This window comes from Simochromis diagramma, unplaced genomic scaffold (genome assembly GCF_900408965.1).
Source record: "Simochromis diagramma unplaced genomic scaffold, fSimDia1.1 OVJJ01000669.1, whole genome shotgun sequence".
Taxonomy (NCBI): domain Eukaryota; kingdom Metazoa; phylum Chordata; class Actinopteri; order Cichliformes; family Cichlidae; genus Simochromis; species Simochromis diagramma.
The window spans coordinates 4,094,540-4,114,882 of record NW_024387458.1 but is presented as its reverse complement, the minus strand read 5'-3'; the positions used below and the strand labels follow the sequence as shown (position 1 = coordinate 4,114,882).

The window sequence follows — 20,343 nt, the reverse complement described above, 5'->3', positions numbered from 1 at the left end:
AAAGGGAAACGCAACCCAGAAATGGTGAGTGTTTGCCTTCAAAGTAAAAGTTGAGACATTTCAAAAGGTGCAACTTTTACTTTGAAGCCAAATGTTCTCTGTTTCCGGTTTGAGTTGCACTTTTCAGTCTCTGTGCTGCTTCGCAAGCAGTTTGAGTGTTAGCAGACAAGTTTGCCTCTGCAGCATCATACTGTATACCTCATTGCGACTGATTTCAACCACAAACTGCCAGACATTTTAAGATTTTGAGGAACAAAGATGAAAAATGTTGTCATGTTAATGTGAAACTATTATGTCGCCTATCTGTGTATCCTGGAAGGATGCTCCTGACATTCCCCTTTAAACTCTCATTTCCAGCTCCATATCTACTCATAGTTTAAAATGATCCTTATTTATATCATTATGTTGAATATCTGAAACAAGCTGTCAAAGCTCCTTAACCCTAAAATATTAGCTTTATTTTAAGCCAGCTTTCTTCTGATTGGCTGCCCTGTTAGACACAACAGGTTTGAGCAACTGGTGGGTGGGGCTTCTGTTCTGAACATATAAGGACTTCCCCTCTCACTGACATCCTTATACTTTATACTTTACTTACACATGTACACTGCCCTTATTTGAAGCTTTGCCCATATTTAGCCCCATTAAATGAATTTCTAATGTGTCTCTTACAAATAAAATCACCTTTCTACTACTAAGACATTAATTTTCCTGACTTAGCTGAAACCACCTTAATTAAAAATTATTTGACCTTCTAGCTTTTGTCCAACTACTTTGCCTCTTGTTTAATCTTTAAAATAATTTGGCCTGTCCATCGTCAAGAAACATGTCGCTTTAAAGGAGTAGAAATCCAATTTCATGGCTTGTTCGAAGTAATTAATAATTAAAGTCATTTATAGTAGGACAGCGCAGACTGAGAGGTGGGCATACTCTCACTGCTTGCTCAGTGAAGCACACAGATAGCTGCCTGCATATTTTAGTTTACACAGACTTGTGTTGCTGTAAATAAATAACTAAAATGAGTGTTTTTTTTGTCCGAAATTTGCTGCGTCTGTTAAATGCATCGCATCTTTGGTTGTTTCCATGTCACTGAACTATGAAATACGTGAATCACACATTTGCAGGTTCCAGACCCAGACTGCTGCAGGGAGTCAAATACAGTTTCAAACCAGAACACGCGAGCACTTCAAGAGTGATTCAGGTGTATCATCACACAGCTGATGAGACACTGCTCCCCACAGGAGGGTGTTTTTACACACAGGGGAACCTTAGACAGCACTAGAGGCTGTGCAACACCCATCATGGACTCCCCTCTGCGTGAGCGTTCCCCTCGCTGACAGCTAACCTCTTATTTTAGCTCGATGCACTCTGCGTGCCCTCTCTTCAAAAACTAATTTTTATCTGAGAGCAATCAGCAGAGAAGCTCCGTGATAAGATGCATGAAGATGTCACTGCTGATAGCGCGATGCCTCTGAAACAAGCTGTCACACTACAGGGGTGCAGTAAGCCCCCATGTTAGCGCTTCTTGAGCCTCAGAAATTAATGTGCCTCCATGTTGCTGCCATTTAGTTTCACATGGTGGCCAGCTTTTTCTTAGCAGCGGCTGAGATCAGATGGAGAAAAAAAAAACATGTCTGTATTATAATACATGGTAGATAATAAGGCTAAAGATTATCAGATATATTAAGGCGTAGATTAAATATAATAATGATTTTTTTGAGAAAAATAAAGAAGCTTTTTTTAGTCTGCTGGTAAGTTTAACCTCCTGAGATGACAAATAAGCCAAAAGCTGCAGTTCCTTTAACAGCTGAACTGAGGCTGGCTCCAAAAGACAGGACATGTAAAATCTTCAACAGCAACATTAAACATGGTTATAAGGGGCTACAAAGAATGGTTTGGGGGGGGGGCTGTAGTTAATTTAATATGGGAGCTGGGGTTTTTAACATTTTCATGTTTTAATTATACTGGCCTAAAGTTCTGAGCGAGTATATACGAGATGAATCCCCACCCTGCATTTTGAAGTTTGGTTTTCCCAGAAGTCACCATATTCTGGAGGTTGAAAGTTGAGGTTGAAAGAAAAATCGATACCAATGCTGGTATCAGTATCAGACTCATACTCGGACAATAGGACCAATACTTATTTCTATCTTTCAGTTCAGTATTTGGCCCACGCAGTTTCTGAACCTTTCTGTGTTTACTGTCACATCTATTTTTTAAAGCCTACAGCACATTTAAACAACAGAAATATCTTAAAATCTTTGCTTGTATTAACAGTATCGGCAAAACTGGTCCAGAGACCAGCACTGTTTGTTTGTAGTAGGTTTGTACAGTCAGACAATTTAACATGGGACTGACTCTAATGAGCTTTTTTATCATATTTATTGATTATTGATGTATCTACAAAATTATTTATAGGCAAGATTATTCATACAGCGCAAAAAGACACAAGTGGAGAACGTGAACATGTAATTGAGGTAACATGTTAAGAAAACGCAGCGGTGAATTTCTGGTAATAAAAAATATAGATTATTAAACAATTTAAGTAATGATTTCAGTTTTACTTGAACCTGAATCTTAAAACTGCATTTAACCCCCTGAAAGACTTCCCTATAAATGAGTAAAAGCCTTTACCTGCTGCTCTAGTCCACGGTTTGCCCTGAGTGCTCGACACTATTATATTAGCATTATCACTAATGCAGAGAATGTTGATAAACAGAGCATTTACATGGATGCATAGTCTTCTGTGCGATTTAAATCCATGAAAGGATAAAAATAAACCTCGAGCAGGTGGTTTGGCAGGTACTCTATGACTCAGTAGATGAATCATAAAAGGGAATTCCTATAATACTTGGCCGTCACTGGGAAACACCCCAGCCCTGCTGAAGAGAGGAAAAGGAAAACTTCAAACTTCTCTCTGGAAACACCAAATTAACAGTAATCTGTTATCACTTTAAGAGTTTCTGAACGTGTTTCTTTGGCTCTTCTACATCGCTTGGTTCAGTTATATTACTGTGGAAATCAGAGAGATAAAGCTGATTTGCATAGACAGTCGACCAACAATTTTGTGTGTGCAGGTCATTTTTGTAGGAAACCTGAGCTGTAGCATTGTAGTTCATAGTCAAAGCAGGATTTCTCCCTCTAGCTATGAGCGTTATCTGACCAATCACAGACATGCAGTATTTGACTAGCAGCAGAGCAGCTGATTTTACAGGAAATGAAGATGAAGCTTTAATGTTGTGAAATAATAAAAACGGAAAGCAACAGCTACTGCAGAAACATCAGCAGCGCGAGAGTTAAAGTATTAAAAGTGCTGCATGAATGTGTGTTTGCTTTAAGTGCTTTGGTCAGTGAGACAGTAAAAAAAGCTCCGAAGGATAAATTTTAGCCTATTTGAAGCTATTTAAACATAATTAAGTTCAATATTTAAATGTGTGTCAGGCAGTTTTAGTTTTTATTCTTTCAGCTGCAGGCCTGGTGGTGTTAACCAGTGTGAGAGCAAGCACAGACATATAAAAACAGAATAACTGACTCGTCTTAGGATCATACAATGAGGTTGATAGAACAAAAACACTGAATCTATGAATACATATTTCTCATCAGTGAAAGACTTCAGTGCTCAGGTGCTGATTTCATACCTGCTGATCTCTGATGTTGAACATAACCTGCTCTAGAGTAGGTTACCATGGTGATGTATGCTCAGACAAAGTGAGCCATAAACCTAAATCCTGCTCTGTGGTGCAGGACTCTGCTCAAACAAGCTCAAACCAGCACCTAAGCTTCTCCATTAGGCCTCTTCTTGTAGCTCAAATATTCACGTTTCCTTGTTTTTTCCAGGCAAACTTAAACAAAACACAACAAAAGAAACAGACTCTCACACTGCAGCCACCAGGTTTACCTTTACCGGGCGCAACAAAGAACGTAACATCTCAAGCACACCTGCTCTTTATCAGATGGTAACGCTTATGCGCGCCACCTTAAATCACACACCACTTGTCACATGGTGCAAATATGAAAACATCATATAATTAGCCTGATAATAAACCACGAAAGTCCACACCAAATGTGCCTCTTGCGTGCTTTTAAACCTTAAAACTTCCAACTTTCAAACCTGCCCGTTCAGCCGACAGCCGCTGTGAGTTTTGTCCTTGGTTGTGCTGCAGCGCCGGCTTTGCTTTGAGTTGAAGATAACAAAACAAAGAGTGTATTTCGGCTGTTAAAGACACCCCGCTGTGTAATGAGTCTCAGCCCTCATTATTCGCAGTAAAAGGCTCTCCTCTTCCTTTCAGGAGTGACAAATATCTGGTTCATTGATGCCAGTGTAGCTGCTGGGCTAGTCTGTTTATCATGCGTGGAGGTTTCATGTCACTCCATCCTGCTCTTTGTCTACCCTTTGTAACTGTGACAGCAGCTGTTGATTTACTGTCTCTGTCTGTCGTCAGAAGTTGGCTTCAAGGTCTTTCTGTGTACGTGACGGCTTCATCTCTGAAGCATAAGTCATCAAGTTGGAAATTGTGTTAATCACAAGTTTGCTCACTTTCTGTTTCACCTTGTTCTCGTCTGCTTAAAGCGTCCCTGTGCGGGTTCGAGGCAGCTTCTTTGTCACAATCAACAAAACTCTGACCCACTTTGATGAGCGGCTAAGTGGGTTTCTCTGTTTTTGGTTTCCAGCTTTTCACACATGTACTCAGCCTTCGCAGCTCTTCACTCGAACAGATCCCTGAAGAACTCCAGATTAAGTACTCTAAAGTGCACCAACAGAGATGGGAAGCACTTTTTAGGGGGGAAATGCTTATGCCATTACTGCGTGACTGATGTAGATCACATCCTGTATGCATCTGAAAAAACTTGGCAAATTAAAAAAAATGATCAGCAAATATTAAAAATAATCTATAAGAACGTCTCACAGGCGTCACCCCATGATTCAGCAGCTTGCAGAACCACCTCTAGCAGCATTAAAGTGATGTCTTTCTGTTTTACTTTATCGGACTCTCGCATTGTTGTGCAGCAATTGTTTCATGACTCTTTTGAATTATGTCGCTTCATTTCATTGAAGTTTGCAGGCATTTGTTTACATACTGCTCTCTGGAGTTGCGGACTCATCGCGGCACTATCAGTCACTTCTTTTTCAGTCACGCTGTTGTACATTTGCTGCTGTTCTTGGGATCATTGTCCTGTTGTAGGATCCAGTTTGTGGAAAGCTTTATCTATCGGCCTCACTTTTGACTTGTACTTTGGTGTCGAGGAGGAGGAGTTCATGGTCAACTCAGTGACTGTAAAGTGCCCAGATCATCACCCCTGTGCTGACAGTTAGTGCGAGGTGTTCACGCTGATATCCTGTGTTTGATTGTCTTTTTAAGAGATTTTTTTTCTCCCAGCAACTCATTTTCCACTGTAGTGTGATGAACTCTAACCTTTAACATTCTAACTTAGGCTTTGACAGCGTGGTCTGACCTCTGGGTGATTTTTCTGAGAAGATTGTGGCATTGCGTTAACACACACCTGAACGCTCCAGACCAGCACACTGGTAAAATCCTGCTTTTATAGAGCTGCTCACACACGCTTATGTGCAATTAATATTCATTACATCCACAAACCTCTGAGGTCTTCCTCTTTTCTGCCTGCCTGACAGCTCCGTCTTCCTTTGTCCAGGGAGTCCTCTGTCCCTCCTCTGCACATGTCCAAGTCATCTCAACCTTGCCTCTCCAACTTTGTCTCGCTGATGTCCTCATTTCTAATCGTCTCTACTCTCAATGAAAACCTCAGGTTCCTGTCGTTCGCTCGTCACAGCCACCGTCTCCAAATCGTACATCATCGCAGGTCTCACAGTCATCTCGTAAACCTTCCCTTTCACTTTCTGCCACAAATCCCCTGAGACTCGTCTCCACCCGTCTCCACCCGTCTGTCTTGCGCGCTGTATGTTGGTACTTTACTGTAATGTAACCTCTGAATCACACATGATCTTGAGTATCATCATTTGTTATTTCACTTTCACTGAACACCATGATTGTTGTTTCAGTGATACATTATTAAACTGCCTTCACCTAAATTCATATAATGTCCATTTACCTCCTAATATCTTACATTTAGCATTTATTTATGCACGTAATCAGACCTGAAAGGATTCCTGGACTATGTCTTTAAGTCTCAGACTGTCTCAGTGTCGGTGCCGCCTGGAGGTAAATGATGCAGGTGATGACTCACCCGGCCAGGCTTCCCCGCTCCCCCCCCCCTTTCCCGTTACATCTCGCCTCAGTTTAACATCTCAGGATGGATTTCTGCAGCGTGTTTCGAGCTGCATCGTCCCACGCAGCTGGCTCAAGCAGTGGCGTACACACATAATGGAAAATGTCATTTATGTAACACAGTAAATAGCAATTAGTTCCATCGCTCCGGAGAAGAAAGGTTCCTGCACATTCGCCGCAGGTTTCTCTCCTGCATCGAAGCTAAAATTAGAGTTCACGTTGGAGCACATCACTTACACACACGGCTGGTATTTACAGTATGCAGGTAAATGACAGTATCCTGTTTGCATCGAAGTTACATAAATGAGCTGAATGCTGGGGATTTGGTGGAGGCTTGCTCTCAGATACTGGCACGGTTCAGTTTTTAAAAATGATTTAAATGACATCCATTCTGCGAGGTGGCCAGTGACAGAGGAGAACATTTGGGAAGTGTAAATTGATTATCTGGCAGATAAGAGGAGCACTTCCCTTTTATCTGCCTCCTCATAATCATCAGGAATTCCTTTGATTAAAAGGACAGAAAAGGCTTCGGCTTGTGTGTGTTTTTGTTGTCGCACGCTTACGTGCGCATCTAGGCTTTTAAAACAATGTGAGATTTCTTGCAGAAGAAATTGAGTTATTATTCGAAGCGCCGCATGTCCGTGTTAGATGATCAATTATTTGCCTCATTTAGCTTTTTCCTGTTTTCAAAAAGAGAAACTTGCTTGCATTTTAAGTGTGCAAGGGACAAGTTTGTGTTGTCTGACACACCTTCTTTAGCTTCACCTGTGTCTCCTTCCATGTGTATCTGACCCTCACTACTGTTTTTCCAGTATTGTCTTCTTGTGCATGACCTTTTAATGACCTAACTTCTTGCTGATTGTTTGCCTCACTGCTTATTTCTGATTAAAGAATTGCATTTTGGAGTTTTATTTAATCTCTGAGTGTCCTGCATTTGCATCCTCTCCTCCGTGTTACTTTTAAAACTCAGAGAAATCCACCCATGCGATAACCGCAGAGGTCACCTGTGATCATAATATATGTATAGTTAAACATTACCCACCATATTTTGCCAGAAACACAGGTGATAAAGGCATCTTGGTGATTTCAGCTTTTTTACTGGAAATCATAAAAGAAGGTTTGACTAACATTTAGGAGGGCATGAATTTATATTGAGGAAGAATAAAGTGAAATGTTATCAGCACAGTGAAATCTCAAAGGATGCTGAGATGAGATGGATGACACGCATGGCAGCATTTGGTAAGCAGCATGCTGCTGTCTCCACAGTTTTTATGTTGCAGCCTCTTAATAATAAGATCTGATTTGTAACTGCTGACTGCAGAAGTCAGTAAAACACAGACTTCACTGATGCAGTGTGAATGCTCTGCATGAAACATGAATGTTATGGGGACATTTTCAAATAACCCGAGGTCTCCTTGTAAAACTGATCCTGTGAAAAAAGGGCTTCGGTGTGGGCTAACGGCTGAGCTAAACCAGCTCGCCTTTCTGTTCATATTTCACACTAAAACATCAATGATGCCATATGCTGTAATCTCTACAGATGCAGCATCTGTAGGCAGGTATCAAAAGCTTTCAGCTTTCAGCTCACAGAAATCTGAGGAGTATTGATTAATCATGTTTGAGCACCAGGTAAACAGTGTGTATGTACAGCAAAAGGAAATGCAGTCTGGCTGAAATGCACCCTGTGATGGTGGCAGGGTGACCTGTTTGGGGTTACTCAGCCTTTCACCCTATTTCAGGTGGGGAACTGGTGTTTTAAAAAAAAGAAAGGATGAGGTAACCAGTGACTGGAACAGAGGAATGACCAGAATAGGAAGTGTGAACCATATGATTTTGCTGGTCCTGAAACCCCAAAATATTGGCTGCTGCCCTCGATGCTAAACCATGAGATGAGCTGATGGATTCCCAGCTTAGGATAATGTTTGGTGCAGACATTCATTTTCTCCTCGGGATGATACTTAGGAACTTCACTGGTCCTCTTTCCTTTTGTCCCGGTTCTCCCTGTGCCTGCCTGGGTTCTCTGTGGGTTCTGTGGCTTCCCACAGTCCAGACACATGCATGTTAGGTTAATTGGTGATTCTAAGTTGTCCACATACTCAACACTGTGTCTAAGTTTGTTACTTTTGATGTTTTAACAGCTTTTTGCCTTCATTAGTCGGTGTAGACAGAGAGGAAACCTGAAATGTTGTGATCCCAGTATGTGATTTAAGCCTTTGCACTTAGGCCAAACCTATTTTCCTTTGAGTTTATGTATGTAAATGTACATTAGAGCTGTAGAAATGTCTCCTAAACAAATTGTGGGATATTCTTTACATCTAAGGCAATCAAACATAACTTCAGCAGAAAGCGTTGTACTAGTGGTTCTTCATAGAATCTTATCTAGTATCATGACTCTGAGCTCCGATGTAAAGGATTTCCCGGCACTCTTTGCTGTTCTGCAGCAGCGACACACTTGCAGGCTTGTTTGTTGGGTCCTTATCAGTTGATCAGATATTAAGTGTTGCCTCGCTTCAGTCATTAAAAAGCGGCTCATGGTTATTTCTCTGCACTGCCATTAGATGAGAAGAGGAAGCAGGGAAAACAGGGCAAGTTTAAGGTGATGTGAGACCTACAAACAGGATTCTTTAAAGCTGCTTTTTATTTGACCTCCAATTCTTTTTTTTGAATCAAACAGTCCTCAAATTTATAAATCTGCTCAGCATTTCAAAAACAGGCAGATGGTTTGGTTGTGCATACCTTAAATGTCTGTATTCACGCAGCACTTTCGAACATACAACTTTCTTTTTTATAGTGATTGAAGGCTTCCTCTGGCTTGAAACACTTGTTGTCAAATCATCCTGCAGCGACGCTCCCTGACTGACTTGTAGCTGAGAACGGCAGCATATGTTCCCGAATGACACAGCAGGTGATCTTCTCTGTTCATGCAAAGAAGCAGGCTTTCTGTGGTGTGTTACTCTTCAAAGTCTTCCTCCCAAGACTGTAATGCAGTCTGTCTTTTTTTCTTTTTCATGCCTCCACCCATAATAAGCTCTGCATTGGCACTGGGTTGCAGAGCAGCAGCAGCCTCACCTTTTTGCCTCATGTTGTTGCAGTGTTGAATGAAGATGGAGTCTGTGTGTGCGGCCTGAGGGCCTCTCCTCAGAAGGCATCTGCTGCCTCGCGGCGTCTGATCTAATCACAGCTGACATATAGAAAAAAAAAAAAGCCCCACGCCCTGCAAAGGAAGCATAAAGTAAACTGAAGGATTATGTTTGCCCTGAATTTTCTCAACCTTTCCTTCCATCGTTGCCTCTTTCTTTCCTCCACGCTGTTGTTTCCGCTTCTTTCCTCCTTCAGCGACCTTTTCTGGCTCGTAAATGGATTTCTAACAACGATCACGTCTCTCGCAGATCGTGCTGAAAATTTATCACGTTGATGTGAGAGCGTAATCCAGAGGAACAAACACATTGGTCGCTATCTGTTAAAATATTCAGTGTTGCCTGATGCGGCGTCGCCAAACACAACATACGCTGCTGTTCGAGGCTTCCATCCTGATCGGCAGCGATAACGCCGATGAATATTTCACCGTTACAGAATGTGGGTCGCAGCGAGGAAGCGAGGCCTTGCGGGGAGCGCCATAAATATCTCCCTCTCTCTGGTTTTTAATGGTTGTGCTTTATTAGGGCTGTGCAGCTCACAAGTAAAAAGGTCCAAGGAAACCCAGAGGAGCTCTGAGGAGCCCGAGGCGAGGAGTTACTTCATCTGCAGAGAATCTCTTGTTTTTGTTTCACCAGGCATTGTGGAGTTCCTTAAAATGAGAAAGAAGCAAAAAAAAACCTTTGTGTCAAAAAAAATACAAAGAGAGAAAGGGAGGAAAATATAAAGGGGGAAGACTCGTGCTGTGCTGTTTTTGTGTAAAAGGCACACATGACTCCTTTGATAGTGCTGCCTGCGGAGAGCTGAAAGTGGTTTAGTCATGCCTCTTTCTTTTATAAAGGTGAGTCCAGGTGAAACAATAGCCTGCATAGAAAAGATGGGTGTCATTTATTAGTGAAGTTGTTTGTTGAAGTGAGGGGAGGCTGTGACAGAGAAACAGAGGGGTTTTGCAACCCCATGCCTCAAAGCAAGCCCTGCTTTTTTGTTTGTTTCTGTCTAAATGTAACAATATTTCACAAAAATAAATCTACGCTTCATTCAATAAAACATGAAACTAGTAACTGAGACCAAAAACCCATCAGGAAAGTGTTTACTGAGGTCGTAGGTCAAACTTCAATACAATTTCTATTTGCAACGAGTCGCCCTCTGCTAGTCATCATGAACATTTTCATTTTCAGCTTAATTTCTCAGACCTGAAAGCTGCGTCCATTTTTTATATGTATTTATTTTATGTTTATATATATGTTTACATATATATGTATTTATAAATCGTAATATGAATAGATGAACATGAACAGACACAATGACCTCTGGTGGTCACTCATTTTTGGTAGTAACTAGTTTTAACTCGGTTACAGCAAGAATTTGGGCTACAAAAGGTTATTTACAAAAATTAATTAAAAAACGATTCTTAATTTCACTTAGAAATATATCATATTTTAAAGTTTTATATGGGTTAATCTTTAGGCTAAACATACCAGATAAGATGTACTTATAATCCTAATCAATCTGGTTTTAATCTAGTGCTGTGCGATACTGGAAATTTGAATACAGGGCCGATAACAACACTGATATTTTCAGCTACAAAGGCAGCTTATGTTGAGAGCAGTCTGCCATGATTCATGGGATGAATAATCATTAATTATCAAATTCTGAACACATTTTAATGACCACTAAATCACATTTTTCACTTTAATACAACAAAAAAACACCTTTCAGCTTATCATGTATTTTTAAGCTGTTTTGTTTTTTGGATACCTGGAATGTAAATGTTTCTGTCTCTGAAGCACTTTGGATCAAGTTCTGATGTTTAAGTGTGATTTATAAATAAAATAGACGTGAAATAGAAATAAAGTATCAATCCTATTGCACTAGTAACAATACCAGCTTTGGTATCGATATCATGGATGACCTCTAGTTTAATCGGCGTCAGGGTTATTGGCGTGCCCCGGGGATGCAGGCCAATCCAAAAAGGTTTGGCCTCAGCTGAGTTTGACATACATTGACATACAACTATAAGTAAATACATGAGTAATGACAAAGCTGAACACCCACATTGCTGATAAGTAACTGCAGTAACAACCAAGCTCGCGTTACTTATTCAGGTAACAACAGGTTAGTGCACCTGCAGCACGACTCAGGGCAACGCTGATTTGGGAGCGCGTAATGTTGTGAAAGCCAGACTTTGGGAAGTTCCCCACGTGTCTCCATGGACGTAAAAAGAGGTCATTCATCAGGTTTGAGGCCAACTTTAAAGCAAATGTGTCGAATTTATTCCGCACCCGCAGTCGGAGACCCCAGCTGTGCCAGTGTGTGGCGAGCTCATTAATCCACTTCTGCACCTCGAGAAAATGTCTTTGGTGCTTTGTGCACTACGACACATACGATGGTACGTGTTGCTTATAATTATAAAGAATTGCATCTTCTTAAATGTACATTTAACAGGCCTATTTTTTAACTCTAAATCTTAATTCATGTCCTTTTGTGTGTGTGTTTGTGTGTGTCTGTGTGTGTGGAGTGGGAGGCTCTTTTTTTAGACACAGCTTTCTTCAGATTTTGATCCTGAACTTATATCTCATGATTATTTGGAAATAACTTGATTTTAGAAAGCAAAGCTGTTGATGGGGAATCACATTGAACGAGTGAATCATCAGAAGATGGAAAGAAATTAAAAAAATAAAAGCTTAATTTTCTTCTTTGTGTCCGTCAGAGTGAGTAAAGTGGGACTTCTGGTCCAGCGGAGATGGTACGTTTGCTGTGCGCTCTGCTCCGGGGATGAAGTGAGCGCTGATGTCAGATGGAGGCAGTGTACAAATGATGTGGTGAAGGCGGTCTGGGTTACAAACTGAGTGTGAAAGCCAATGAAAAGCGTCCACTGCAGTCACCGTCTCTGTTTTCATTCTATATTTTTTGATCTTTGAAGTTTTTTCCACAGAACTCCGTTGTTGCTCACTGCTCTATTCTGGCACACTAGTCAACCAATCAGCATTTGGAAGATGCTTACATCATCTGCTGACAGCAATGCGCGGTCAGGATTTTGAAGGACTGCACAGGAGTGCGTCTGGGTTGGGTGAAAATGCCTCTACACACAATTGTGCAACTTTAAATCCCACTTAAAGGTTTGGGATCAGTTTTAGAGTAATTGGCTCTATAGTGTAGTGGTTTACATGTAAGCTCAAAGAGGAAAAAAATCTCTGGTTTGATCCCAGGCGCAAATACCTTTGGGGTTGTATCAGGAAGGGAAATCTGCAACAGTTAGATTTCTGAAGTCGTAGACACATGTAATTATTATTTATAACAGTCAAAATGATATTATAGCCTCGTTGGTTTGTACTTCTGACTAATCAAAAAGCCCATTTTCCACATATTTAAAGGACTACAGCCACAGATGAAACGATTATTAAAGAGCTTGCTGTTAAGCTCCACCCACTGTTTTGTGTTTGTTGTGACGGCTGATTTAAATCTTTGGATGGACGAGCGACACCCGCACGCACACATCTCTGGCTCCATCAGCGGGATGTATAACCGCATTCCTCCTGCAGGAATATTACCTGCGTGGTTGCCATATCTCACACAATGTGTCGCGCTCACCTGCTGGCACATTTCTGATTTGCACATAGTAAATCGAGGCCCTGGCAAAGCCTCCCCCTTATCTTCATAACACAAACAAACAAAACACACCACCGTTATAAGTCTCCCGTTTCTCAGGACAAACCAATTCAGTTTGGTTATGCCGTGAGATCGTGTCTCCATTGGTCAGGGTGGCAGTAATGGAAAGAGATTAACTTCTCTCTACAGTAATTACTGTGGCAGAGAAGATTTGAGAGGACTAATGGCTGTTTTCAAGAAGCCTGTGGACTCAATATTTCAATTAGTCGGATGTTTACTTGTGTTATTTGAAATATGAAGATGAGGGGAGGGTATAATGACACCTGGCAAAATTCAAACAGAAACATTTTAATACTTAATAACATAATTTAGACAGAGCAGTAAGAGAGGAATGAATAGCATGAGATTAAAAACATGTTCAAAGATCCTGGTTGAAGTGCTGCTTAGTGTAATACTTCCTATTACTTTCTCTTGTGATTGAGCAATCATCGATACACTGCAGTTGGATATCGGTGTTTTTATTTACACACGCAGATGTTTAACACTTCAAAAAGTCAAATTAGCAGCTTCATGATTCACCGTGGTGGAATTTATTGCATTGAGAAAGATGACAGTTTAAGGAGGGATGTGGCACCAAAGCAGCAAATACACGGGCATTTCTTCTTCTTCATGTATCATTACGTGTGCACTGAGTGTCGTTTTTTTTCATGTGCAACGATAGTGGGGTGGGTTAATTCTTCTTATAGTTACAAGTCTCTCCCCTCCAAATGACATTATTTACCAATTAATTTGTGAGGAATAACTGAGCAGTGAGTCTCTCAGCCTGAGGATGCTCTACAGCTCCATATGTTTGACTACAGCTGGTGACAGGAGGAGGACTACAGCCGGTACTCCGCTTCAAGATGGTGGAGAATGTCTGACATCCAATAAAATCAAAGTTTTTGTCTTTATAAAGTGAAAACAGTTTACCCAGTTACATCTGAATTGAATACTGCTTTTAGATATTTAGATAAATAAAATTAAATACAAAATTAATAAATACAATAATAATAAATTTAAAAACACAGAATATTTGCGCACATCAATAATAATGGACAATAGTCATATCCAGATGAGCAGAGTGAGAACTCAGCAGAACAGAAAAGCCAAATTCAAATCAAATTGTCCTCATATTCATAGATTTGGTATTAAACACATAGTTTTCTCTCGGTGGACGCTTGAAACAAATTCAAAGACTCTGTGGGGGTTAAATATGAGTGTTTTTAATTTGATGAAGAGCGGATTACACAGCTGATTGAAACCAGTGTTATTGATGATTGTTTATATGTATGCTGGTGGACAGTGCAGATCCATAACAACTGAAGCTAAACTAAGAAACATCCTGTCACCTGTAAATCACATGCTGTCCTTTATACAGATTCTGCCTCCAGGTGTGGGCGGGTCCTATTAGAAACAGTCAAGCTTGCAGTCTCAGGTGTTCAGAAGCTGCCAAAACAGCTGGAAAAAGCTGAGAGAGCAGACTTGTTTTGTGCTCTACAAATATTATTTTGTTGCTAACATACGTTGATCTGTATTTATACAAACTGGCCAAACTGCTCATTCCTGTGAAGAGCCTTGTAAATCCATTAAGTTTCATCCCCAGCAGCTTTCTGCTGCTTGGGTGTGCATGAGTGTGAAGTGTGTGTGACTCTGAGCCTGTGTGTATACATGCATATGTATAGATGTCTGCATAGCTGTTACTGAGGGGCTGGTTAAGTGCTAACAAAGCTGCTGGCACAGATTCATGTTTTGTGAGAGTGGAGGATTTCCCAAGGCGGCTATTAGTCCGATGCACACAAGGACGTTTCAGAGACTGCATACTAAACATAATTTATATATGTGTGTGTGTGTGTGTGTTAGTTTTTCTAAATGTGCATTTGTGTCTCCTGATCCCTGCCTTCAGATCTATTTCTGCTCAGTAACAGGCTTGACATCATATATGGAGGAAAAATGAGAAGATAGCAGTTGCATTTCCCACTTAATACTGAATTGAATTACATTTTATTTCTATATGTTTTATATTGTGTCCTCAAAATAGGCCAGAGTAAAATATGCCAGAGCTGATTTCCTACTACAGTTGTATTGTACAAAAAGCTTTTGTTAGTCTGAGGCTGCCTGAGGCTAAATTGAATTTAAGGGAAATCTACATGCTGCAGCACAAAGTTAGGGTCACAACCAGGAGCTGCTTTCACTGTAAGCTATGCATGTAAGCTATTTTCTCAGTGGTAAATGTCCAATCTGACATCTCTAAGTCATTTGTTTCCCCCAAATCCCAAAGATTTTCAGCTTCTTCCCACATATACGTATTATGACATATGCATCCTACATAAATATCAAAGAAAACAGAAAATTATGGTGTGCAATAAGCTGAAATCTGCAAGAGTTTGACATATTTCAACATTAATTAAAATGGCTGCAGATTGATTTTATCTCTGATGATTAATCAGTTCATTGAGCTTTTGGCTCAAGTGCTCATGATGCTGTTTTGTGTAGTTTCCTGTTTCAGTTTGATAATATTGGAGTGCTGATGAACTTGAGCCCTGACCTGAACTCTGTCCAACAGCTCTGGGATGAAGTGGAACGCCAACTGTGAGCCAGTCGGTGCTTATCACCCAGCATCAGTGTTGGACCTCGCTAAAGCTCCTGTGGATGAAATCCCTGCAGCAGGTTCAACATCTGCTCGAAAGTCTGCAGGCAGAGGAGCAGAGGCTGTTATAGCAGCAGAGTTTTAACTGTGATGTTCAAGTGTCCACATACATTTGACCACAAAACACATCGTTTTGTACTCCTTTGTTCGGATGGTTTTTTCTGCTCTTGGCTCTTTGTGATGTCAGAGAGTGAATATTTCCTAATGTGGCATCTCAGGCACACAGGTCTGGCTGTGAAGCTCCACCCACCTGCTTCCACCCCTTCTGTTTGAGAGGAAGGAGTTTAAATATCTTCTTTCTCGTGGCAAATATCTTCTTCATTCTTCTTCTTCCTTCTTTGTCACTGTTCTTCTTCATCCTTCTTCTTTTTCACCTTTCACCTCCGTCTCTTCCAGCTGTTCCCTTTAGGGGTTACCAAAGCCTCCATCTCTCCCTTGTATCCTGCTTCTCATCCGCATCTCTTCCTCATCCAAGAACCTTTGCTGTGGTCTTCCTCTTTTCTTCCTGCCTGGCTGCTTCATAGTTTAGACACGATCTCTGGTCTGTTGATCCATGATTGTGGACTCAAGTTACACCTTTCTTGTGTGTCCCTATATTTTCCACTTCTTAAAGGTGCAAAGGTGTTCGGTTGGAGACTGGAGGGGATGGTGTCAGGCCAAAACATTTGAAAGCTCACACCAGAGACCCACATTTCATGTATACACGTCAAAGATTTTAACACTTCATTTGTATAATATCTTTTAAAATACATTATTTTATTTTAAAAAACTGTTGCTCGGTTAAGTTTAAGCATTAAAATCACTGGATAAGGTTAGAAAAATCTCATGTTTTTTGTTATAATACAATGGTAGCCACTTCTTTGGTTTATTGTATGGGTTTATTGGTTGCTGTGGTAACGCGTCCCCACTTTGTCTGGACAAAATAATAAAAAATGCCTCATTTCTAAATACGTTACTTACACACTGCAGAGATTTGTGTTCATGAACACAAAGAAACAGAGTTTTTAAAAATGGAGTGTTTTGTTGTTCATCCACATGAGATCGGGCTGATGTTTCAGAAAAAGCATGAACTCAGGGCTGCACCAAGGTCGAAGAAAAGACAAAACAAAACAAAAATACATATTTTAAGCTATGAATCATGAAAATCTGCTCTACTTGAGTCCAAGGACAAAAAATATTGAGCTGGAATTGAGCAATGATGGGACCTGGGCAAGGAATGGTTTAAGTAAGTGCATTTTCCATTGATAAACATGCAAACCTCACACAGGTGAACCTGCTTGGGTTTGAACCCAGAGCCTCGTTGATGTGAGCCACAGTCCTCCATTTTCCACATGTCAGAGCTTATGTTTCTTAATTCTCACAAGTTTCAGATAATTTCTAAGTTTAGATGAAAATGTTTCATATTTTTGATGTGCTCTCACACTTTTAGACCCCACAGCGTTGCCACTCCTTGAGTTAGTAGGCTTACAGATAAAGGATGCTTAACCATTGCCAGCAATTATTGTTTTACTATGAAAAGATGAAATGACACAAATAGATTGAGAGATTTATTTTAATATGTTACAAATAACATGGTACAGATTTTTCATTGCACTGCTCGATTTTGATAATATTAAAAACTAAAATGTGTCTGAGTGATGATAAAGTCCCAGAAGCTGACCGTGAAAATAGAAAAAGCTGTTACTCAGAGAGTATCTGACTGCAGTGACTGTGATTTATCCTCTGTGGTGATTTTAATGTGTTTAAAAATCAGAGAGAGAGCCGCTGGGGGATCCTATCACAGCACAGGTTTATAGATTTCCACCAGTCTCTTTCTTATTTTTCTGAACTCATGAGTCTGGATGCTGTGAGATGCCAATTTGCCAAAAGCCTTTTGTGAGCTCACGCTCAGATTACAAGTGCTGGCAACATATCAGATGCAACATTTCAGATACATTTGCCAGCCATGCAACACCCTTGTATGCTCGTGCTTGGCTCACAAGTATCAGAGCTGTCAGTGACAGGAAGTGATCTCACAGCTTGCATGCAGAAAACTAGGACTGTGGTCCTGCACGAGAGCTTGCTGTCCTCAGAAGTGATTTTCATCATAAAATGTCACTGCGAGAAATGTGAAATCGCAAAAGGCTGAGCCTGACCGAGGATGAGCGAGGTCAATGGTATCCACAGCGACGGCCTAACCTCACAGAGACAGAAAGTCTGAAGATATGAGAGGGGAGGGAGGGAAGCTCAGGGAGCGTCCGACTCCTTTCATCCCTGCTCTCTCGCAGATCATCGTTATTGTTAGCCATCAGTGGGATGAACGACAAAACACTCCATTTAAAACTGTAAACCTCGCGTCAGCTTGACAATGCTGCTCCTGCTCCAGGTCCCTGCAGCATATTGTCTCGTCCCGCCTGTCACCTGCTTGAGTTATTTCACAGCTTTGGCAATGGCAGCATTAATACAAAGGCGTGTTTGCAAGCAAGGAATTTCTCACCCTTAGTGCATTTTCTAACTTTTTGGGTGCTTGTCTTGTCTTTCTCCTCCCTCTTCAGTCCTCTTCTCACAGCTATTAGTCATTCCCTGTAAGTGCTGAGTATGATGAGAACTTGGCAGGAGAGAGGCCTCCCCTGCTCAATCAGCACTCCTGCAGAGACCAGTCCAATGGGCTGTCCTCAGCCCGGCTGCCAGACCCGGCTGTGTGTTTCCTGAGCTACAACGAGGGACGAGAGGCTCAGAGAGAAATGGCTTGATTTTATGGAGGGAGGGACTGAGCTGACAAAAAACCAAACAAACAAAATTTTAAAAAAATGAGAGCGAAAGAGGACAAGTGAACAGAGCAGAGCGTCGACCTGCTTGCCAAAATATGCAAGGCTCTTGTGGAACCCATCGCTGGCTGTGACCCAACTCCTTTTGGACTTGGTGGCTGGAGGGGGACAGGATAAACAAAACATGTCTGTAGCTCTCTGAAGAACAGCCACTTCGCCAGATGTTCAGTTTTATCCAGGAAAGGCCCTGGAGGATCTGTTAACATCAAATTAAGCTGCAGACTAATAGCTCAGTGGGGTTTCACCTGATCAGATACAAAGTGTTTTAGTCTTACATTTTAAAGGTTTGCTTTTGCTTCTCTGAAGCAGCACCTCTCAGCAAGGGGCCAACAAATCAAAGGGCCTCTAATGAAACTTATTTTTTGCACCTGAATTACAGAAAAACATGTTCTCAATTCGGGCTGTCAAATAATCAGTTTGTCTTTCGGCATTAGCAATCAGTTCAGATCATCAGTTGTTTAATTGATTTCATATTTACTTGGCAGGCCTTAGACGGTAGAGTGTAAAGAGTTCAGGTAAAGTCTCCACTAGATTTCAGAAATCTCTCACAAGGTCACCTAAAAGTATCCAACTCATGGTCTATATTCAAACCCTACATGGTTATAAAGCTGAAGATACTTAAGTCTTTGGTTGGATCTCCCAATTTTCTTGAACTGAGCTGATCATAAGCCTGTTACATAGTTGACCTCAATGGTTCTACCTGTTTTAAAAATGGGTTTAATAGTATTAATAATAATAACAGTAAGCATAATTAGCTGCATTGGCAGAAGCAATACTGGCCTCTGAAATAAAAGTCTGCGTTTGGTTGGAGCGGTCCCGTTGTAGTAGGTTTATATGCTAAGAGCCAGTGGTTCACATCCCATTTGGTTTTATTTGGTTGAATTATTAAAAATCTCTTGATTGAGGTTTATGAAAAGATTGTGGGTTTGAGTTTAAAAACTCAACCTTGACCTGGCAGATTTGATAAACCAGTATTATTATACACTCGGTGTCTAGATAAGTCCTGGGCTGCATGTATGATATTGGCTTAAACCTCGCACACGTGTGTCTAAACACCCCAACATTGCATGCCACCAAACACTCTTGTTAGTCTGCAACACTGTCAGTAGATACATAATAAAAACTTCTTGTAAGTTACTAGCAAAGAAAGGCGATAGAGAGATAAAACAGTGCTACACATTCAGCCAAAATAAAAAAAAAACATCCTGAAATCTACACATTGGGAACTCTTAGGAGTAGACAGGATTTCTGTGTTTTAGAAAAAGCTTTGAGAACGTCACTACACAGATGTCCAGTCAGTCAGTCTGTAGTCAGTGTCCTCAGCCTGTTCATTTCAACATATTTCAGGGTCTCTGGTGACAGGAAGAACCACCGGTCTTGTTCAGACCAGCTGTGTAAAGACATGAAAATAAAACCATGGGGTCGGAGGGCTCGCTGTCTCTGTGTGTGCATCAGCTCTTCACAGCTCAGGAGATGCAGAGTGTGGGAGAGTTCAGGCAGGGTGGCCGCAGTGACAGCAAGGTTCGCACATCACATTCATGCGTGTGTGAGGAGATGGTGTGTCAACTGCAGTCAAGGCTGTAGGTTGATTTGTCGTGTCAGGAATCGCTGAAATCTTACTGAGAACAGCTGGAAATGTGAAAAAGAAGCTTAGAACACTTTTTTCTAATAATATACTAATTATTTTATTTGTCTTTTATCTACTACTGTTGTCACCTCCACCAAGGAGGAACCCGAAGCTCACAAACTTCACACAGACGTGCTCTGGGCAGGTTCACACTCTCTTGCTGTGAACCACTGAGCTGCCAATTAACATCAACATAACATTTTTCATTTTTCATTTAAATTTTGGCTTATCTGCCTTGAG

General features: G+C 41.0%; 1 protein-coding gene across 1 annotated transcript in view; it reads left to right on the top strand.

Annotated features, from left to right (window-relative positions):
- LOC120722983 (rho GTPase-activating protein 44-like) overlaps window positions 1-20,343 on the top strand; it is a 98,686-nt gene that overhangs the window by 22,937 nt on the left and 55,406 nt on the right. The window lies entirely within an intron of this gene.